This window comes from Chinchilla lanigera, unplaced genomic scaffold (assembly GCF_000276665.1).
Source record: "Chinchilla lanigera isolate Chin_1 unplaced genomic scaffold, ChiLan1.0 scaffold00005, whole genome shotgun sequence".
Classification (NCBI taxonomy): domain Eukaryota; kingdom Metazoa; phylum Chordata; class Mammalia; order Rodentia; family Chinchillidae; genus Chinchilla; species Chinchilla lanigera.
Window position 1 is genome coordinate 29,271,513 of NW_004955406.1, and position 22,346 is coordinate 29,293,858.

Sequence of the window (22,346 nt, forward strand, 5' to 3'; positions counted from 1 at the left end):
ACACACACATATATGTAATGGGGATGTCTTAAATGGACAAGGAGCCATCTGAAAGAGATCAAAGGCCAAGGCTGGAAAAGCTAAAGTGCAAAAGTGAATAAAATAGCATTGCTTATAATTCAGCATTTAAAATTATTATCCATAGATCCATATTATTCTAAAAATAGGTTGAATAAATAATGTGATATCGTAATTTATTTTTAAAAACCCAGAAATTTATTTTCTCACAGTTCTGAAATTTACAAAGTCTATGATCAAGGCACCATCAGGTTTAGTGTCTGATGAGATTTAAGTCTCTCTTTCCAAGATAGCACCTGGTTAGACATTCTGCAGAGCAGAGGAGCACTGTACCCTCATATGAGAGAAGCCAGAGGGCAGGAGAGCTCAATTCTACACAAAGCCATTTTTATGAAGTTCCTTAATTCAGTTCAGGAGAAATGGAGCCTTCATTCCTTACTCACCTCTTAACCACCTCAACCCTAAAACCATCACATTGGGCATTAAGTTTCATTACTCAAATTTTGGACGAAACCCATGCAAACCACAGCAAAAGAAGCACATCTACTAATTGGAGATTTCTAAACAATTTGTGCCAGTGCTCTGCCTTCCTGGAAGTGAAAGAAAAGTTCCCATTCATTGAGAGTACACTGTACCTAGTGACTACCTTCCTAGAGTACGGAAAAAGGGGTTTAAATAATTTTAGGATGGAAAGCCTCAAAAATTTTATTGTTCTCAAGGAAAATGTCAACAGTTATGTGTCATGGGTATGGTTTAAATAATTACCACAGACTACAAGTGCTGGAGACACAATCTCCATGCATCAGTATCAGAAAGTGTTGGCCTTCACTAGGGAGTATTTAGGTCATGAGAGCTTTACTCCCGTGAAGAGATTAATACCTTATGAAAGGGGTTCATTAGAGAAGGCTTCCTCTTTGCATTCTTTCTCTTCTGCTTTCTGTCATGTGATGTCAGCTCCTTGATCATGAAAAATTTCAAGCTACCTGAACTATAAGGATAGGATTTATGATTTATTTCTGATTTCTGATTCAGGTACATTGTAGAAAATAAAAGCACAAAATAATAGACAAATATTATATTAAATATATAGTCTATGATATATCATTATGTATTATGTAGAATATATAAGTAGTATATTACACAGAGTAATATTTTATACTATGTGTGATATAAAATAGAATATATTATAATACAGTAGAGAATCAAAGCACAAAACCATCTGAGATAGTAATTTTGATAATTTTTACAGTGATATAAGAAGGAGAAAATGGCACTTGAATTTTTTGGATTTTCTCACCAAAAACCAGAAAATCCAGCTGATTGTAGAAAAAAATGAAAGGAAAAACTAAAAAAAAAAATAGGCAAACTACTATTGAGAGACCTTGTACAAAATGCCTATTCTTTGGTGCTCAAAACTATTAGTTTTAAATATGAAACCAAAGGCTGATAAACTGTCACAGCCAAGAGAAGCCTATAGACAACTCAACTAAATGTGACATGGTGTCTTGGATGGAATCCTGGAAGAGAAAAAGCTCATTAGGATAAAAACTAATAGACTACAAATAAAATACAAACTTGAATAAACAATAATGTAACAGTATTTGTCACATTAATAGTAAGAGATGCACTATATTGAGCTGTTAATAAAAATGTATCTAATTTAGTGGTGGTAAATAGAAACAATGGTTTTATGAGAAATACCTCTTAAGTATTCAGTTTTTCTATAAGTCTAAAAGTGTGCTACAATTTAAAGGTTCTTACAAAATTCAAATATTGTTAATAAAGGGGAAAGTAAATATATTTTAGTGTGTGTATCAGTCGGTGCTTACTGGACAAACCAATTTAGTATGAAATATACAAATATACAAAAGAATTTACCAGATTATCTTACAATGGCCACCCACCGAGTTAGGTGTGGAAGAGTGCAAGAGATCTTTCTATGCGTTGCAGATCTGAAATATGTAGTTGAAGGCCTGGAGCTCAGTGTCGTGTCCCATGTGAGTCCATATTATGAGGTCAAAGGTTCTGAGATGGAAGGCTCATGGGTCTGGGCTGGAAGCTGAAGGGTCTGCCATGGAAGGCTATAGCGTTTGTATTGGAAACAGGAAGATGATACTCAAGGTGAATGGCAAGACTTGAGCTCTTGCAAAGAAACAGAAGTGGTTCTTTTTTTTCTGTCTCACCTTTACAACATTTGCACAATAAGCCACTCTAGGGAGGGCCTTCTGTCTTCAATAAATCCCCTCAGCCATACTCAGAACCATTCTGACCCAATTTAGTTGGGTATTTCTTACCATATCGATACAATTAGTTAACTATCAGTGTTTGTTTCACAAAAGATAGTGTATAAGACAATTGGAAAAGGTAAATAAATGAGAGTTAACCCAAACAGGACTTATGAGTTTTACATCACAAACAAAAAATGATAGAAAGCATTTTTACAAAGATCAAAAATAACTAAAAGCCAAAAATATATGTTAGAAATGGGTAAGAAATATATAACAAAAAACATGATACTATTCCAGCAATTTGTGTATTGTTCATCCAAATTGGGAAAATCTGAGATGATACTTCAAGCAGAGGAGAAATATTTCAATGTAAATAATTTTTAGTTTGCCTGTTCTTATATTGCTGTTGTAATTTTTCAAGAACTTATTTAATAAACAGATCACATACATTGTACATAATAATTTCAATGTTAAATACATGAAGTCACAGTGAAAGCAAACTATGAATGGAATTATTATCCTTAATTGATACTGTGCATCTGAGCTTAACATAATAACAAAAGCAAAACTCTAATTCTATTTACATAGATATTTGATGTAGCTGTATCATTTGCATGTATTTATTTACCTTTAAGTAGTTATAATAATGGTGGGTCCAGTATATTTCTAGTGATGCAGTTCAGTTTACTTTTGTAATCTGTGTCCATCATATCAGAACGAAATAACTATAACAACAAAGCTTCCAATGTATATTTTTATGCAGCTAAATGACAAATTTTGGATAATGTTGTTTTAATGGTATACATCAAAAATACTTACAATGTTAGGGCTATCAATGAATGAGCATTTGATTATGAACAATACAAAACCATTATTAACTAGGAAAAATACAATTAATATTAAGATGCTTTCCAGAGCATTGATGGCATGAAAGACGCCATCTACTCCATCAGAATCTAGTAAATTAGAGAAAAAATAAATGCTTTTCAAGATAAGCAGAAGCAACAGGAATTCATGTTCACTAGACAAATACTACAAGAGATGTGTAAGAAAATACTACATGCATAAAAAAAGTGATAACTGGGCTGGGGATTTAGCTCAGCGGCAAAGCGCCTGCCTGGCACGTGCAAGGTCGTGAGTTCAGTTCCTGGTACCGGAGAAAAACAAAACAAAAAAAAAAACGTGATAACTACCTTCAAGAGAACTTGTGAAGAAATCCCACTAGAATAAAGAATAAAAAATAAATCCCACTTGAAAGGTAGCTATGCAAATGAGAAGCACAAAAGAATCAAACGTTATCAGTGCAGTGAACCATGAAGATACAAAGATGAGTAAGAGAGGCCGTAAATGCTATTAAAAATAACTAGAAGAAAATCAGAGAGATGACAGGCAAGTCCATACCTGTCAATAATAAGTTTGAATAGAAACACCCTTAATTCTTGAATTAAAAGACAGACTGGCTCAAAGGTTTAAAAAACAAAAGCCAAAATTATTCTGTATCCAAGAAAGTCACTTCCCTAGTAAAGGTAGACTAAAAATAAAAAATAAGAAAAATGGTATTATAAACAAATAGAATATAAAAGCAAGCAGAGTGCACTTATATCTGACAAAATAGATCTTAGGAAAAAAAAACAGTAAGGAGAAATACAGATCACTGCATTAAGATAAGGATCAATTCATCATGAAGGAATAACAATTTTAAATCTATTCACTGAACATCAGAGTATCAAACAGTGTTAGACATAAAGGGAGAAATAACTAAAGTACAATAATAATGGTGACCCTCTGTCTCTTGCTCTATCTCTCTTTATCTGTCTCTCAATAAAGAAATATCCTTTAAGCTACATTATGATGAATAAGAAGAGGGGGATGAATAGAGAGAAGAAGAGAAAAAAGGAAGAGAAAACAGAAAAGTCTTCATGGCTTGGAATAATCCATATTGTTAAAATGTTCATACTACACAAGTGAATCTATATATTCAATGAAAACCTCATCAAAATACCAATAATATTTTGTTTTATTTTAAAGGGAAAAAAACCTCAAATTTCAAAACAAGATAGTAGGAGGGTGACAATGGTTAACACATTGTGTATTGTTATCTTTAAATTAGTCACGCACACTACAAGATATAGGCATTTGATTGTCCAAGTAATATTAGCACAAATATTTCTTTTCAATGTACTAAGATAAATTAGTAGTATAACTATCTTAATTATGTTAATTATAACTATCCTAATTCTCTCTCTCTCTCTCTCTTTCTCTCTCTCTCTCTATATATATATATTGCTTTTCCTATTATTCTTTTCTCCTTTCCCCATTCCAGTTTCTCTTTATTTTTGAGCAGTTTATTTCCATTTTACAATATCTATTTTACCTTTTGGGTCTTATTCACTCTTTCAGCTTCTCACACTAGGGAGTTAACCTAATGTTTATAAATGTGCATCTGGTTTATTTTAGTTATGAATATGGTCTCAAGATGCATCCATTTACCTATAAACCTCCAGCTTTCCTTCCTTAGTCTCAGTGGTACTCCATTATATAAAAAGATCACATCTTTTTTATCCATTCCTCAGTTGATGGGCATTTGGGTTGTTTCCAAGATCTAGTTATTACAAATTGTGTTGCTATAAACAAGGGTGCACATATATCTCTGTGGTGCGATGTTTTTAACTCTTTTAGAAATATACCCAGAATAGAAATGGCTGGGTTAAATGTAACATCTAATCCTAGTTTTTTCAGGAATGTCCACAATGATTTCCCCAGTCTACACTTGCATCGATAGCAGAGAAGTGTTTCTCTTTCCCGACAGGCCCGCCAGCATTTGTTGTTGGTTGATTTCTTGATAATGACCATTTTTTCCTGGATGAGATGGAAGCTCAGTGTCTTAATTTGCATCAGCTGAATGACCAGTAATGTTGAAAATTTTTTCATATATTTATTTGCTATTTGTATTTCATCTGAGAAGTGTGTATTCATCTCAGATGCCCATTTTTGGATTGGGCCTTTGAATTTGGGGGTCTGCTTTTTTGTTTTTGTTTTTGTTTTTTAGTTCTTTATATGTTCTGGATAGCAATTCTTTCTTTAAAGAACAACTGGAAGACATTTTTGCTACATTGTGAGTTGTCTCTTTACTCTGTTGGTAGTTTCTCTTGCTGTGCAAAATCTTTTTAATAACATGAAATCCCAGTTATTGATTCTTTGTGATAGTTCCTTTGAGATCAGTGTTTTATTCATAAAGTCTTTGCCTACACCTGTATCTTCAAGAGTTCTACCTACTCCATCTTTCATCAGATTTGTTGGTTTTAATATTTAGAACTTTGATCCATTTTAAATTTAGTTTTGTGCATGTTGAAAGATGTGGCTCAACTTTAATTTTTGGCATGTGCAGAGCCAGTTTTTCCAGCACCATTTATTAAAAAGGCTATCTTTCTTCCACTGACTGTGTTTGATACTATTGTAAAAAATAAGGTGGCTGAGTATGACTGGATTTGTTTCTGCATATTATAATCTGTTCTATTGACTTTTAGGTATGGGTTTTTTTTTTTTTTTTGGCTAATACCATGCTGTTTTTATCACAATAGCTTTACAATTTAATTTCAAGTCAGGGATTGTGATGCCTTCTTCCCTGCCTTTGTGGTCCAGAATTGTTTTAGCTATTCTATTTTGTCTTCTTGTTCCAAAGGAATTTTAGGATTTCTTTATTCTAATTCTCTAACGTATGCTTTTGGAATGTTAATCAGAATTGCATTAAATTTATATAACAGGTTGGAAGTGTGGCCATTTTTATTATCTTAGTTCTTTCTACCCTAGAGTAAGGGATATCTTTCCATTTTCTGAAATCTTCTTCAATGTGCTTTCTCAGTACTGTAGTTTTTAATGTAGAGGTCTTCTACATCCTTTGTTACATTAATTGCTGAGTATATCATTTTTTTTAATCCTCCTGTGAAAGTTGTTGTTTCACTAATTTCTCTCTCAGTGAGTTTGTTAACTGTGTACAGGAAGGGTATTGATTTCTGAATGTTGACTTTGTATGCAGCTATGCTACTGAATTTGCTTATTTAATCTAGCAGGTTTTAATGGCAGTTTTACAAATGACATTCCTTACACAACTATAAAAAGTTCTAAAATTCATAGAAAGTCACAAAATTATCCAGAATATTCAAAATCCTGAGCAAAATGAGCAATGTTGGAAGCATCACAAAACCTAATTTCAAGATATACTACAGAACTGTAGTAACAAAAACAACACAATAGTGGCATACAAAGGTACATAGACCAATGGAATAGAATAGAACACCCAGTCATAAATCCAGATATCTTTAGCTGACTGCTTCTTGACAAGGCTGGAGCAAACATACACTGGTGAAAGAACAACCACTTCAACAAATGGTGTTGATATCTGGTAAGCTGCATTAGAATTTTAAAATTTAATTCATATCTGCCAGCTACATGCACAATCACCCTGTAAAAAAATGAATTCAAAATAGATCACTTTAATGGAAGACCTGAAGATAATGACTAGAAGAAAATGTAAGAAAACCAGAGAACCATCTCAAGATATTGGCACAGGAAGGATTTTCTACAACCAAGAAGCACAGGAAATAAAAGCAAAAGTTGATAACTGGATTGCATCAAATTAAAAAGCTTCTGCCCAGAAATGGAACCAATCAACAGAATGTAAAGGCCACCTACATAAAGGGGGGGAATCTTTGTCACCTATTCATCTGACAGTGGATTAATATCCATAGTACACAAAGAACTAAAAACAGTAGCAACAATAACAAAACCAGCTATCCAACCTTTGCAGTCACTTTTTCCTTCCTGGACCCAATGACAGAAACCCACAACTTAGAGATTTATTTTAGATCACTGTTTCAGTTGAGGGTTGGCTTCCAATGCAGGAATGTAACAGAGAAAGGAAATGGTGAAGGAAAACTGTGATCCCATTGAAGCGAGGGGAGAGAAGGGAGGAGCTGGAGATAAGACAACCTTCCAGGTCAACCCTGGAAGTATGTGTTTTCTCTCATATGGGGAAACAAAAAAGAGAGAGGGAGAAAGTGAGAGAGAAAGAGGGAAGGGGAGGGAGATGGAATTAGTAGATTAGTGGGTCTGGGAAGAGGGTTGGAGAAGAGGGCTAAGGGTCAGTAGAGCGAGGATAAAGGGGTGGATAACCATAATCACCACATGATGGATGTCTATATGTAGGGGAATGTCACTGTTGGTGCCATTAATTTGTATCACTAGCCTGTGTTAATAATTATAATTTAAATTGAGAGAAATATTGCAGAATAGGATGAATAATGGAGGAAGATGAATAGAGAAAGAAAGAGGAAAAAGGAAGAGAAAACCAGAAAACAGTGACATGTAAAATTTAAGCAGCAAATCACAAATTCCTGGAGAAAAACATTTTATTTTTGTTCAGAGTATATGTGGTTCTGAGCGTATAGATAAGGAAGCCACTAATATTTGGAGATAATTATGTTGCAGAAAAACTATAACTCTCAATTTAAAAAATAATATATTAAAATATGGACATCATTAAAATTTACAACTTCAGCTCTTTTACAAATATTATTAAAACATAAGAAAGGAAGCCACAAATGCTTAAACACTATGATTCTTTTATTTGATGAATGAATGCCAGGCAATCTATAGAAAATAAACATAGCTCAGCAAAAGTCAAATTCTATATACTGTGGACATGAGAATTAAATAAAATCTTTACAGAAAAAAGTAAAATGAGTGATATGTATGTTAGACATACTCAGCATAACTAATTTCCCATGAACATTCTCAGCATAACTAATTTCCTAGGAAAGCTTATATGTTTTATTAAAATGGCTCAGATTATAAAAATTAACAATTTATTGGGGATAAAGATCAACCTAGAAATTACCTTGTAGTGTTAGCGGGAATGTAAAATGTTATATATAACAAATTTAGAAAACAATTTTATAATTTTGAACATAAATACATAATTAATAATTTCCACTCAGATATCATTCTCCATGAGAATATATATTCAGACAATGACCTGCATACAAATATTCATAGAAATGGAGGTAACTGTAGATAAAATTTGGAAGCAAATCATATTTCTGTAAAGCAGTTTTGTTATATCTGTACAAAGGATCAGAATTTAGCAATACAAAGAAAAAGATTTCTAATATAAATAACTATATAGGTGAATCTGGAAAACATGCAGTGAGAATTTCAGGCACAAAGGAGTACAAATTGTCTCTCTACATTTCTAAAAATTTCTCAAAGGATCAACAATATAGAGTGATAACACAGTGTTTAACTATTGTTATTCTTTTATCACTTTGCTATGAAATTCTGTTTTATTTTTTCATAGACATAAGAAGAGTACTTTTTGTATTTTCTCTTTAAATATCCACTTGTATTATATTCTAACAAATCAGGAATAAGACAAGGATGTTTGTTATCAACACTCCTTGTCAATATAGAATTGGAGACTTTAGCTAAAGCAATAAGACAAAAGAGAAAAGTAAAAAAAAAACAAACATGGGAATTGAAGAAGTTAAATTACAATTATTTGCAGATGACATAATAGTATACACAGACAACCCCAAAAATTCCACCAAAGACTCCTTGAGTTAATAACCAAATTCCGTTGCATGGATGAATACAAAGTCAATACTCAGAAATCAATAGCATCTTGTACACAACAAACTTTTTGAGAGAGAAATTAGGGAAACAACACCCTTCACCCTAGCATTCAAAAAATGAAATACTTAGGAATCAATTTAACAAATGAAAGTAAGATGTATATATTGAAACTACATTATTCTGAAAAAGGAGATTAAAGATTATATCAGAAAATGGAAATATATTCCTTGCTCATGGATGGGAAGAATCAACATAGTGAAAATTGCCATACTTCCAAAATTGTTGCACATATTTAATTCAATCCCAATCAAAATACCATTAGCATACCTTACAGCACTAGAGAAAGTACTCCTAAAATTCATCTGGAACCAGAAAAGACCTAGAATAGCAAAGACAATCCTGGGCAACAAAGGCAAGGCAGGAGGCATCACAATCCCTGATTTGAAACTACACTACAAAGCTACTGTGATAAATTCAGCATGGTGCTGGCAAAAAAATACCCTTGAAGACCAGTGAAATAGATTATAAGATGTGGACACAACTGCAAATACACTTAGCCATCTTATCTTTGGCAAAGGGGTCAAACATGTTCACTGGAAGAAAGATAGCTTCTTTAATAAATGTTGCTGGAAAAACTGGCTCATTACATGCCAAAAAGGCACAGTTTTCATAAACAAAACCCAAACTGCATGGTAGACACTTCAAAAACTCAACACCCTGAATCTCATCCTCTGAAGAAACTTTTGTGCTTCAAAACAAATCACCAGTAGAGTGAAAAGACAACTCACAGAGTGAGAAAATATTTTTTGCTAATTGTCCCTTAGACAAAGGCCTTATATTTAGAACGTACAAAGAACTGAGAAAAACACAGACCCCTCAAATTCAAAGACACAATCCAAAAAATGATCATCTAAGATGAATACACACTTCTCAGATGAAGAAATACAAATGGCAAATAAATACATGAAAAAATGTTCAACACCATTGGTCATTCAAGATATGGAAATTAAAACAACTCTGAGATTTCATCTCACCCCAGTAAGAACGGCTACCATCAAGAAATCAACCAACAACAAATGGTGGAGGGGCTGTGGGGAAAAAGGAACCCTTCTCCACTGTTGGTAGCAATGTAGACTGGTGCAACCACTTTGCATATCAGTCTGGAGATTCCTACAAAAATTAGGATTAGAGGTCCCATTTAACCCAGCCATTCCCTTTCTGGGTATTTTCCCAGAAGAATTAAAAACATCATACCACAACAATATATGTGCTCCCATGACTATGGTAGTACAATTGGTCATAGCAAAATCTTGGAAACAGCCCAAATGCTCATCAACTGAAGAGTGGATAAAAAAATGTTTTATTTTTATACAATGGAGTATTACTCAGGTATAAAAAAGGATAAACTTGAGGCTTTGATAGATAAATGGATGCACCTAGAGACCATAATCATAAGTGAAATAAATCAGAAACGCATGTGTAAACACCGTATTGTCTCCTTAGTGAAAGAAACCGAAAGAGTAAATAAAACTGAAAGGTACAACAGATATTGTGAAAGGGAAACACACTACTCAATGGGAAAGAATAACTGGGATGAGGGAATGGAGAAAAGAAAGAAGGGTTATATGTACACACTGACAGGAAATAGCTAAAATAATTGTACTATTAATTTCTAATGGTTTATTGAAAGGAACAGTTAATGTTTAACTGTTTGATAAATCTTGCATACCTATATCTGGTAATCTGAGCAGCTACTCTGAAGATAACAATAAGTATTACAGCAACCATTGTTTATTTCCTATCATCTTGTTTTGAAATTCTGCACTGTTTTTATAGTTTTTGTGTTGTTTTGGTTTTGTCTTTGTTTTTGTTCTTTTTAAAATAATAAAAAATACAATAAATAATAGGAAGAAGTAAAATATCAGAAACTACCTACATTTGTAATAAGGCTTTGGACTTGAAAACTTCATTGTGTGGTGAGAGATTGTTTTCTTCCTACGTTCCCCATCATTTGTGAAGATCATGAGAACCTTCTTTTGTTTTGAGTTGGTAATAATTGCAGTGTGCATCCAATTTTAGTAAGCTCAGTGGCCTGAAAATTTTTTAAAAAATTTGGGATGCGAAGAGACATCTTGATTATAGCATTCACCTTAGAGATATACCATTTTATTGATTGTACATCAACCTGTACATTTCAATAGCTGCATTTTATTGCATGTTTTAAATTTTATTGGTTACAATTTAGAAAAGCACTTTCTTTTTATGAATATTAAACCATTTTCAGGCCACTGAGCTTACTAAAATTGGATGCACACTGCAATTATTACCAACTCAAAACAAAAGAAGGTTCTCATGATCTTCACAAATGATGGGGAACGTAGGAAGAAAACAATCTCTCACCACACAATGAAGGACATCAAACCCCTCAACAAGCAACTCTTCCTACAACTCAAAATTGGGGCTTACTTACAGAATGTTTGTTCCAACAGGGCAGGGGCCTTTGTATTATCTTGAAGGTTTCACAATAGCTTTGGATAAGTTATTAACTCTTCTGTGCTTTTCTTCCATTTAAAAGTTTTTCTTCTCTCTGTCTCTGTCTCTGTCTCTGTCTCTCTCTCTCTCTCTCTCTGTCTCTGTCTCTGTCTTTCTCTCTGTGTCATGTTTACAGAGGGTTAAGACTTAGGGTCAGCTCCGATAGAGATTACTTATCATTCATAAGTCTGTATCTGGCCTAAATATTGATGATAACAAAGTACATAGTGTTTTGGCCTCTGAGTAGAATAAAAGAATCAGCTGGGACTTTGGATTGCTTTCCTTGATGAAGGAAGAAATGTAATGTTTGGGAAGAGAATAAATAATTGGACAATGGAAAGTTACTGCACTAGGTGGCAAAAAATATTGCTTACCATTCTCCACTGATATTATTTTTCTTTTATTGATACAGAGTAAAATATATTTTGCAGTATGCATTTAGCTGGACCACAAGACTGTGTTCTGGCCAAGGAATGATGAAAGAAATGATATATCCAAATTCCAGCCCCAAGTTCAAAAACAAAACACAATATTCTATACATTCTCTTGACCTGTGTCTGTTAACTAGATGTCATCTACCAGAAACCTTGGGGACCCTTACTGAAGATAGAAAGGACGCACACTTGGATAACAAAGGTCCCTAAGTAATCACAGGCAACCTGCTGTGGAGCATGATATGTGGGGGAAATAAATTTATTTTGCCATAGAAATGTTTCTCCAACATAGCACTTAGCATTTGACACTTTGACAATTTTAGTAATAAATCACATTCTTCAAGAAAATTTAGACCAGTTAGATAATACTGTAATATTTGTTTTTTATTTGAAACTTATTAAAAGTTCTTGAGAAGTTTTAGATTTTTTAAAATTACCTTTTATTTTTCAAGTAAATTGTTTCACAAGAGAAATAATTTCCTAGAGCTGCTCAAAAGACATTTGAAGTACTGTTAACATTGGGTTCTTAAGCTCAGAACAATAGGTATCCATAAATCTGAATTATGGCAATGACATTTATGAAATTTGTTTTATAAAATGGTGGTTCCAGGTAGCTTCTGACAGTGTTTCTATTAAGAAAATCCAGGTTTTCAACTGGAAGAAGGGGTTTTATTCCCTTTTTTCAAGGTTATTTTTAGGGGAGTTAGTGTAAAATTCAATAACAGCGTACTAATTGCTTCTTCTGACTTTTGTTTTTCACGTCTAAGTTGACATTTTCTGTGTTTGTTCATTTATCTGCTTTATTGACTAAATATTTTGCAAACTGCATGACCTTTCCTTCCTTTTTTTTCTTTCTTAATTTTAAAGAGAAAAAAGATAAACATAACAGTGAAAACGAGTTTCAAAACAGGTTAGTAGGACAGTTACAATAGTCGATACACGGGGCATTGTCTTCATAGCAGTTTTCAGAGTACAAGTTCATTAAACATTGGCACAAGAGGCTTTTCAAGTATGAAGACTCCAAGAGAGAAGCAATTGCTTGCTATACATGAGATAATGTTTAAGAAATCTTCCATATTAAATTTATTTTTATGTGCTGTACTTTTCAGAAACCATAATTTTTTAGTGCAGTCATTAGGATAGTACAGTGAATTTTACATATTCTAAGAGGAAAAATAGAGCATTATTATCAGTACATAACAAGTTAGTGTCCATATTAAGGATGGCAATGAACAGATATAATCAAATAATAATAGAACTAATATATATAGTAGTCTATGCACTGAACTAGCAACAGTTCATCACCTACTAGAAGTGTTTTTAACACAATTTCACTGTGCATTTACCGGAAACTGGGAGGAAGCTGGTTTTATACTAGAAGAGTTACTTTACTATCCTAAAAATAGGTAAGCCCCTGGCTATCTCAAGCTTCCAGAATTGATGTGTCATTTCCAACTACATCACAAGGAAAATAAGTAGTCTAAAAGGAAATAACTGAGAAATAGATTCACTCAAAGGATGAGAAGATGCTGAACATCTAATTACTCAGTCAACTGATAATTATATATAAATCATTAATGAGTTTGATTAAGGATTCGCATAGCTCCAGGCACGCAGGTTCATTTAAGGGTAGGTTTTGTCTATTTCTTTGAGTCTTGAAAAGCCAAGATATAATAGTAGATAACTACTTCAAACTGAGAGCAAATATTTATGAGTATTAAATTAGGTGCACAGTAAGTTGGATAATACGTTCTACCAAATATTTCCCTTTATAAAATTTCAGGTCATAAATTTATTAAGTGAGTGATATGGACTAACATAGTATCTTTTTTGCATATACATTCTATTTCCAAATGGTTACTAATAGTAGTACTCCCCTCATGGTAGTGTTGCAAAATGAGTAATACAATTAACTCTATTAGATCATATCCACAGTGAAATATAATTTTATGTATACCTTTATTTTTTATTTGATAAACATTTACTGGGCCTTTGCTGCTTCAGTCATAACTAAAACCTTTCCCAAAATTTCATTTTCCAGTGTTTCAGTTATATAGTCAACCATGCCTCAAATCATTGTGTAGAAAATTCACGAAGTAACCCATTCATTTTAAGTTGCACACTATTCCAAGGAGCACAGTGAAATCAAATGTTGTCTTCCCTCAAATAAGGATGGACAGTGATAGTGGTCAAAATATTGAGATTATAACGGTCTACCCTATACACAAAAATCTGAGTTCATTTTCATGTCATATTGTATAGGATAGACAAACAATAAAGTAATACAAGAAGTGGTACCATAGATTATGATGAATGCTAACAAAATAAAATTCTGTAAATGTAAAGTCAATGTTCCAGGGTCGCTAAACTGTGGAGAGGCCTTTCTTTCTGGATCCTAGAATTGTGCTTTCTGTGCCTTCACATTGTGAAGCAAGAACTCTGCTGTCTGTTCCTCTTTTTATAATGCAACAGTTATAAGTTAGCCTTAGTTACCTCCCCAAGTGCAAAGCTATATAATGGGAGAGATGTTGAGGGGGATATAGAGTGTCAACATAAAAGTTTATGTACTAATTCCACATGAGGAATGTAAGCATTATGTACTGGTAACATGCATACAAAAAAAAGAAGACAATCAAAAGAGAGAGGAAGTAGAGAAGAAAAGGAAAATGAAAGTGGAAGAAAAAAGAAAACTAATAAAGTAAAGTAACCATTTGGAGGACAGGAAAATTTAAAAAATGAGTAGGGACAATAATCACAAGAGTCAGAAAAATCCTCAACATAAAGATAGTTTTTAAGCGAATATCCAAATGATGTACTGAAGTGATCTAAAGAATCACGTGGGACAGGATAATTTAAGGAAGAAAATAATGTAAAGATCCTGAGATGGGAACATGCTGGGCAAGTTTAGTGCATGAGAAGAGGGGCAAGAAATAGTATTTAAAAGGAAGGCTCAATTCTATTCAGCCATTACACTATTATACAGGTGTTCATTTTACTTAGGAGTGAGAAGGAAAACCATGTACAGAAAATAACAAGATGTGATTAAATTTCAGTAATTTCAATCAGCAGATCAAGAATGTAATGAAGGGGGTGGGGTATAGCTCAGCGGCATAAGCGCTTCGCTGGCAAGCCTGAGTTCGATTCCCGGTACCAAAAAACAAACAAACAAAAAAAAATGTAGCTGAGAATTAGAAGTACTATATAGCAAGTTGCTATAATTAACCAGAGATTACAATAATTTGGGTCAAATTGGTAGCAGTACAAAAGGTAAGTTATTCCCAAAAGTTGAACAAATAATTAATGCAAAATTATAAATACTTTTTATTAGATATGCAGATTCTGAGAAAACATTGATGGCTTCACATATTTTTGGTTGAGCATAGTAAAGGGATTAACCATTTAATATTCACCTCAACAATGCAAAGGAGGGGCTGGGCATTTAGCTCAGCGGCAGAAGCACCTGCCTGGCAAGCTCAGAGTCATGAGTTCGGTTCCCGGTACCAGAGAAAAACCAAAAACCAAAAAAAAAAAAAAAAAAAAAAATGCTTTCCAGATTTAAAAAAAAAAATGCAAAGGAATTAGTTTGAAAGAAAGATCAAATTTTAACACTTGGACATATTAAGCTTGAGATGAGATGCCCAGTTAGCATCTAAATGGCAATATTGTATATATATTGGCAACTGCATATACACAAATGAATCTCAAATGATACCCAATGGTCATTTTCAAAATACAGGCTTATTTGAATAATGCTAGATGAATTCAGCAAATGAGTGAATATAGATAAAAGAATGAAAAAGTCTAGATATTCAGACTGATTTTTATGATACTGTAATTTTAATAAATCAGTGAAATAAGTATCTGCCACCAAAGAAGACCAAAGTAGAGTAAGGCAGAAGGAAAAGAACAGAGTGTCTTAGAAGTCAATTTTAAACAGGGACTTGAAGAGGTTCTAGAAGGAAGAAGTGACTATTGACATCAAATACAAACACAAGGGATAAAGCAAAGACATAAGAAAGAACTATTGAGTCTTTCTACCTAAGGATCACTGCAGATATTGACCAAATAATTCCCATGTGGTGGTGGGAACAAATGAATTTTCAGTGAGTTTTATACAAAGCAGCTGAAAAACTCATTTTTTAAAAAATCAAGGAAGCTATCAAATTTATAGTAACATCAAAAATTTTAAGAAATGAATTTAACCAGAGTGGTGAAAGATCTCTGTGATGAAAATTATAAAACAGTCAAAGAAATTGAAGGAGATTAAAAAATGAAAGACAACCTGTGTTCATATATTAAGAGGATCAATGCTGGCAAAATGTTCTTATAGCACAAAATGATCTGCAAATTCAGTCGAATCCCTATCAAAACACTACTGACATTTTTCACACAATTAAACACAAATCTAACATTTGTATGGAGCAACCAAACAAAAAAATCACAAATAGCAGAACCAGTTTGGAGCAAAATGAAGGAAAAGGAAAGATTTTGCTGTTTGATTTTGAATACCAAGTTAGTTAAATAGGAGAAATAAATTCTGGTATTCCACTGCACGGTGGGGTAACTACAGATGGCAATAATGCACTGGATATTTCAGAAAAGCCACATTTTGAATGATGTCAGTATAAAGAGAGGTTAATATTTGATGAGATAGATGTGGTCACCCTGAATTGAACATTATACAATATATATATTGGAACATCACATTGATGCCAATTAAAAAAATACTTCAGGGAACTGCTGTCTTCCAGTAATTTGCCAAAATGATGAACACAAATGGAAAGGGGAGACGAAACTAGTACATATTCTCTAGGCCATTCAGAAAACATACGCTTGTTCCTTTAGCCACACATATATGAATCCATAAAAAAGATCCTGTCTTACACATCAAGGGAATGAGTACTGTTTAAAAGAAATGCCACACAAGTCACACCATGGCAAAACTGGAAGAGACTACAGTGTTGCTCAGCATGCTGTTGGCATTGTTGTAAACAAGCAAGTTAAGGGCAAGATACTGGTCGAGAGAACTAATGTGTTTATTAAGCATATTAATCACTCTAAAAGTCAAGATAGCTTCCTGAATTGCATCAAGGAAAATGATCAGAGAAAAAGGACTCCAAAGAAGAAGATTTATGGGATCAGCTGAAGTGCAACCCTGCTCCACCCAGAGAGCACACCTTGTGAAAATCTGAGATCATGCCTCAGTTGCTGGAGCCTATTCCCTATAAACTGATACATAAATTGGGAATGTAGGCCTCCCATTCAGCACCTAATTAAAACTCTTCTAGGTGCTGCTTAAAATTTTTAAAAAATTATCCTAAATTGTGTGGATAGTTTTTTTTTTTTTTTTTTTTTTTTTAATTGAACAGGTGTGTAGTGCTCTTAATTCAGAGAAATAAATGGTTGGTTGTACCCTGGCTTTGCTTTTCAGTGCTTTTCTTCCTGAAAGATGTAAAATATATTGCAGGTGTATACCCAAATGGCTAAATATTTATGAAATATTTGTATTGGCTTGAAGATGCTCTAGATCACCATGGTAAAAATATACCAAAACAAATGGAAGGCACTGTATGGCATTTCAGTTAAATAAAGAAACTATTTGAAGCAAAATAAATGCATTTAAAAATGTCAAAACTAAAATGCATTAAAATAAAAACATTTTATAAAATATATGAAATATGGCTAAAAGCAGCAAGCATGAAAACTAAAGGAAAAATGCCTAACAAATAAATACATGAATAAAATTAGATAATAACCTAAATACAATTAGCCATGAAATAAAAATGTTTAAATTTTTAAGATATGTTACAAAAGATTATTTTGCTCATTAATGTGTAGTGTGTGATGAATTACAATCTTCTAAAGTTTACTAAATGTAACAGTTCCTGGCACCATTTTAAACTCCTGAAGTCAACCTCTGTAATTATTGCTCAGGCAGTTGCTATGATACACATAAACTGATTCGTATATATATATATGTATATATATACATATATAAACACATATGTGTGTGTGTGTGTATATATATATATATATATATATATATATATATAATATCTGTGATGTTGAAAACTTGCTTGTGTCCCACATTCTTAGAGTAGAAACTGTATTATGGAAATCTGGAAAGAAATTCTCTTTTCTCACTGTAGGGACAGTTAGAGGGGAAGACATGCTCGGATGTAGAGAATGAACTAGCTAAGGTGGCATGGTTGACAAGCAGACAGTTGTAGAAATGCCCATTTGCTTACTGGAAGTTGCCCTTTGTGAAATCTTGGCAGGTGTAGCTTGCATGAATTTACCATGTGACCCTAAACCCATAACCCTTAGTTTGCTCCAGTGACAGCTCATCTCAGCCACAAAGGCAAAGACCTCAACCTAGAGTACACCTGGCCTAGAGTACACCAATCATTGAAGACCACCTAATCCTGAACTCACCCGAGACTAGCTCACCCCTATAAGTATGGCAGAGTAAATACATCAGGTTGAGAAGCTCATTCAAGCTCTTCCTGCAATGTTACTTGTCACCCAGTATCTTTGTCCCTGCCTTCCCAATATTATAAATAAACCTCTGCTCTGTATTACTTTCCTTTCTGACTTCCTCATTCTCCACCTGGGGAAGCTTCAACTTTGAGCCAGGCTCATTTCATATTTCACTTCTACATTCCTTGCCTGAATGAAGGCACAAACTTAGATAAGCAGAAGTTCTTCTTGGGAGATCCCTTAGCTCCTCAGACCCCCGTCTCACACTACATCACTTGGTGTAGGAAAAAGAAAAAGAGAGATCCCACTTCTCTAAGCTAATGCATACTGTGCTATATTTTTCCATGAAGCTAACAAATGGTATGTTAATATTTAAAAACTAATGTCTCTAATTTTCTAACATATGAAATATAAAAAAACTAATGATTGATATAAATGTTTCATAAAGTATACTTTAAGCATACCTTATTATTTGTCATTATTATTATATTACAATAGTAACTTTAGAATTATAATGAAGTGTATAAAAGCCTTTAGATTAAATATTATTAAGAATAAATAGAATGTCCTTTTAATATGCTAGAGACTTTAAAATCACACACATAAGAACCATAGATTTTTTCTATGTAAAATAAAAAAAAAAACAAAATAACAACAATGAAGACAAAACAAAGCAATAGAGAGAAAATAGAAATGATACAAGATTTCAAAACAAGAGGAGAGGCATTAACAATGGTTGTTATATTACATGTTGTTATTTTCAATGAAGTTGCTCAGATGACTAGATGTAAGAATGCAAGATTGATCAAATAGTTAAAGACAATAAGAAGACATAAAAAACATTAGACACAATACAGAGCTTCATTAAACAAGATGGTAGTAATGGAACAATAGTTTTTATATTGCATATTGTTGTCTTCAAATTAGTTGTCCCAGGGGCTGGAGATTTAGCTCAGCGGCAAAGCGCCTGCCTGGCAAGCGCAAGGTCGTGAGTTCAGTTCCTGGTACTGGAGAAAAACCAAAAACCAAAAAAAAAAAAAAATTAGTTGTCCCAGTTACCAAATATAAGTGTGCAAAATTGGTCAAGAAAAAAAAATTAAGCATTAACTGTTCCTTTCAATAAACCAATAGACAACAGGAATACACTTATCTCAATCCTACATGCCTATATCTGGTTGTTTGAATAACCACTTTGAAGACAGCATATGTAATATAACAACCATTGCTAATTTGCTGTCATTTTGTTTTGAAATTCTGTGTCTTTTTTATTCTTTTTATGCTGTTTTGTCTATGTCTTTGTTTTTGTTATTTTGTTTTCGTTCTTTTCTCTTTAAAATAAAACAGAAGCATACATTCTTAAATTCTACCAAATATCTCTGCTTGATATCCTTATTTGCCTCTTCCTTGTGAACCTTAGGGTAGTTATACTGGTAAAGTTAGCTTTATTTGTCATATCGCTACAATGCTGCAGATATTAAACATATTAGTTTATTATTCAATAACAATTTACTAAATATTCATCAGCTTACAATCACACATATTTCATATCTCCCAGTATCTGTGGGTATAAGTCCATGGAGGAATAACTAGGTACTGAGCTCAAAATTCCTTAAGGGTGACACCAGTGTACTGTATTAGCCATGCTGCATCGGGGATCTCTCTGGAGTTTGAGGTACCTTCCTAAACTCAGGCAGTGGTTGGTGGCATTCAGTTTCTCCCAGCTGTAGGAGCTCCTGCTCTTCCCGATTTATGTGATACATCAGGGCCACCACCGGTGACCTCTCCTTTGATTTACGACAAGTGAATGGATTAATGATCTTACTCTCATCTGAAGAACCAGTTCGTTTTTGTTGTATATTGCAATATAATCACGAGGGTGATTTCATCATATTCATGGAACTTCCATATACAGTGGCACTTTGGTCCACAAACTTAATTTGTCTTATGATTTTGGAGAAGATGGCTGCATTTTTGTGTTTGTGTGGGAAGATTGTCATGATTATGTTTGTCAACTGTTACAGTTTGAAAAAGGAAACAAAATTTTGCAGAATGCTTTTCTTTGCAAATTGAATTGTTTGTAAACAGAAATATTGATGAACGGAGACATTACTTTACAAAAGGAGAAAAGACCTTAGTATGATGGAGCAGAAATGTGGGAGTTCATTTAAAATTCTGCCTGGCTCACAAAATCTTTTACAAATAAATTAATGAACATTAAAACTATCAATTTCTGCTTTAACATGTGACTTCAGTTCTCAGAAGCACTACAGACTGAACTTGAAAACAGGGATGTTAGTTAAAGTAAACCAAGAATGTAGAAGTAATATACTCAGTATGAACTCTTCTATAAACTTTTAAAAAATATTCTGAATATAAGCAAAAATTCTTCCTGCTCCCCTTTTGCTTATGTATACAAATATATACACACACACAGGTCACACATAATGAATTCCCCAGCCATGAACACTGTGGAAGAATGAAGTAAACAAAACTCTAAATCAGTTTATCACTTTATCAGTATAGACTCTTTAAAAATAAAAAATAGTGTATATATATGCATATATATATCAACATGTGAATCATAGGAGGTAATATTTACTAGGTTATTAATGTGTGACGAATTTCAATTGAAAATAAATGATGCATTATTCATAAATAATATGCGACTAAACCAATATATAAATAAAAAATTTAAATATGTATTTTAGTAATGTTCATCTGATTCAAATTATTGCCTTGTTTGGTATCAATGTTTTTTGGTGTTAATATTTAATAGCTGTTTATACTTTAATATTATTTCCTATATTGACTTATAGAAGAACAAAATCCTTGAACCTACTGAGTACATTACTAAGCCTACTATGCTTTTACATGCCGGGGTGAAGGCCTATAAATGTCTTCTTTCCTTGGTCAGGCAAGTATATAAAGTTCTGTAAGCTTAGGCAATATATAACACTCCATTGATGGGAATTAAAGTGTGTAAATGTCTTGCAGAAATTTAGCATTAATTTACAATCTAGTCTAATATTGCTCTTAAGAACTGCAGTGTAAGATGATTTTAATAGCAGGAGCAGAAAAAACATAATGTTATGAGGCCCTATGAAATTCTTATTATCATATTTCTGACCCAGCTAAAAATGATAGCATATAGAAAATCTTACAGAATTTGGCATAGTTTGGAAGTCTCTGAGGTGGTGCATAAAATTTTTGGCTTTGTTTCTTATTTAGACTTCTTTAAATATATAGTTTTAAAACAGAATGCAGAAGTGAAAATATAAAAATGGCAAAATAGCTTATATTTATTTGCTTTACGCTATTAACAGATACTGATTTTTAAAAATATTTTTATGTAGAGTTTTATTGCCACATAAATAATTTTGCTGAATATTTAATGTCTGCTATGAAAGATAAAATATGTGAAATATAACAAATATGAAATTTCAACATCACAAAATTGTTACAAATCAAGACATGTAGACTAGAATTCTATCTGTTGCCAAGAGCAACAAGGACTAACCTGAAGGAAGATATAAATTCACTACAAAGATGTTTTAGCTAATATTTATTTAGCATGTAAATATTGCTTTGCATTGTAGTGTGTTACATTTGATATTTTATTTCTATTTAAAACTATCCTATCAAGTATCCTAGAAAGAAAGTAAATTTATTTTTTTTGTTTTTTTTTTTTTTGGCTTTTCTCTGGTACTGGGAACAGAACTCACGACCTTGTGCTTGCCAGGCCAGAGCTTTGCCACTGAGCTAAATCCCCAGCCCCTAAAGAAAGTAAATTTAGTAGTAAGTATAGAAGGTAACATACTGTAGTCATAGATATAACAAAAGATAATTATGAGATTTTAATCTGAACTTGTCCCTATTGTGATATACTTTCACAAATTTTGCCTACAATTTTGATATTACATAGTGTTAGAATATTTGGACACCTCAAATCATAAATTATTCTGTCATAGAAACATCTTTATGCAAAATTTTAAAACTTTTAAAATTTTTTATGTTTAATTTACAA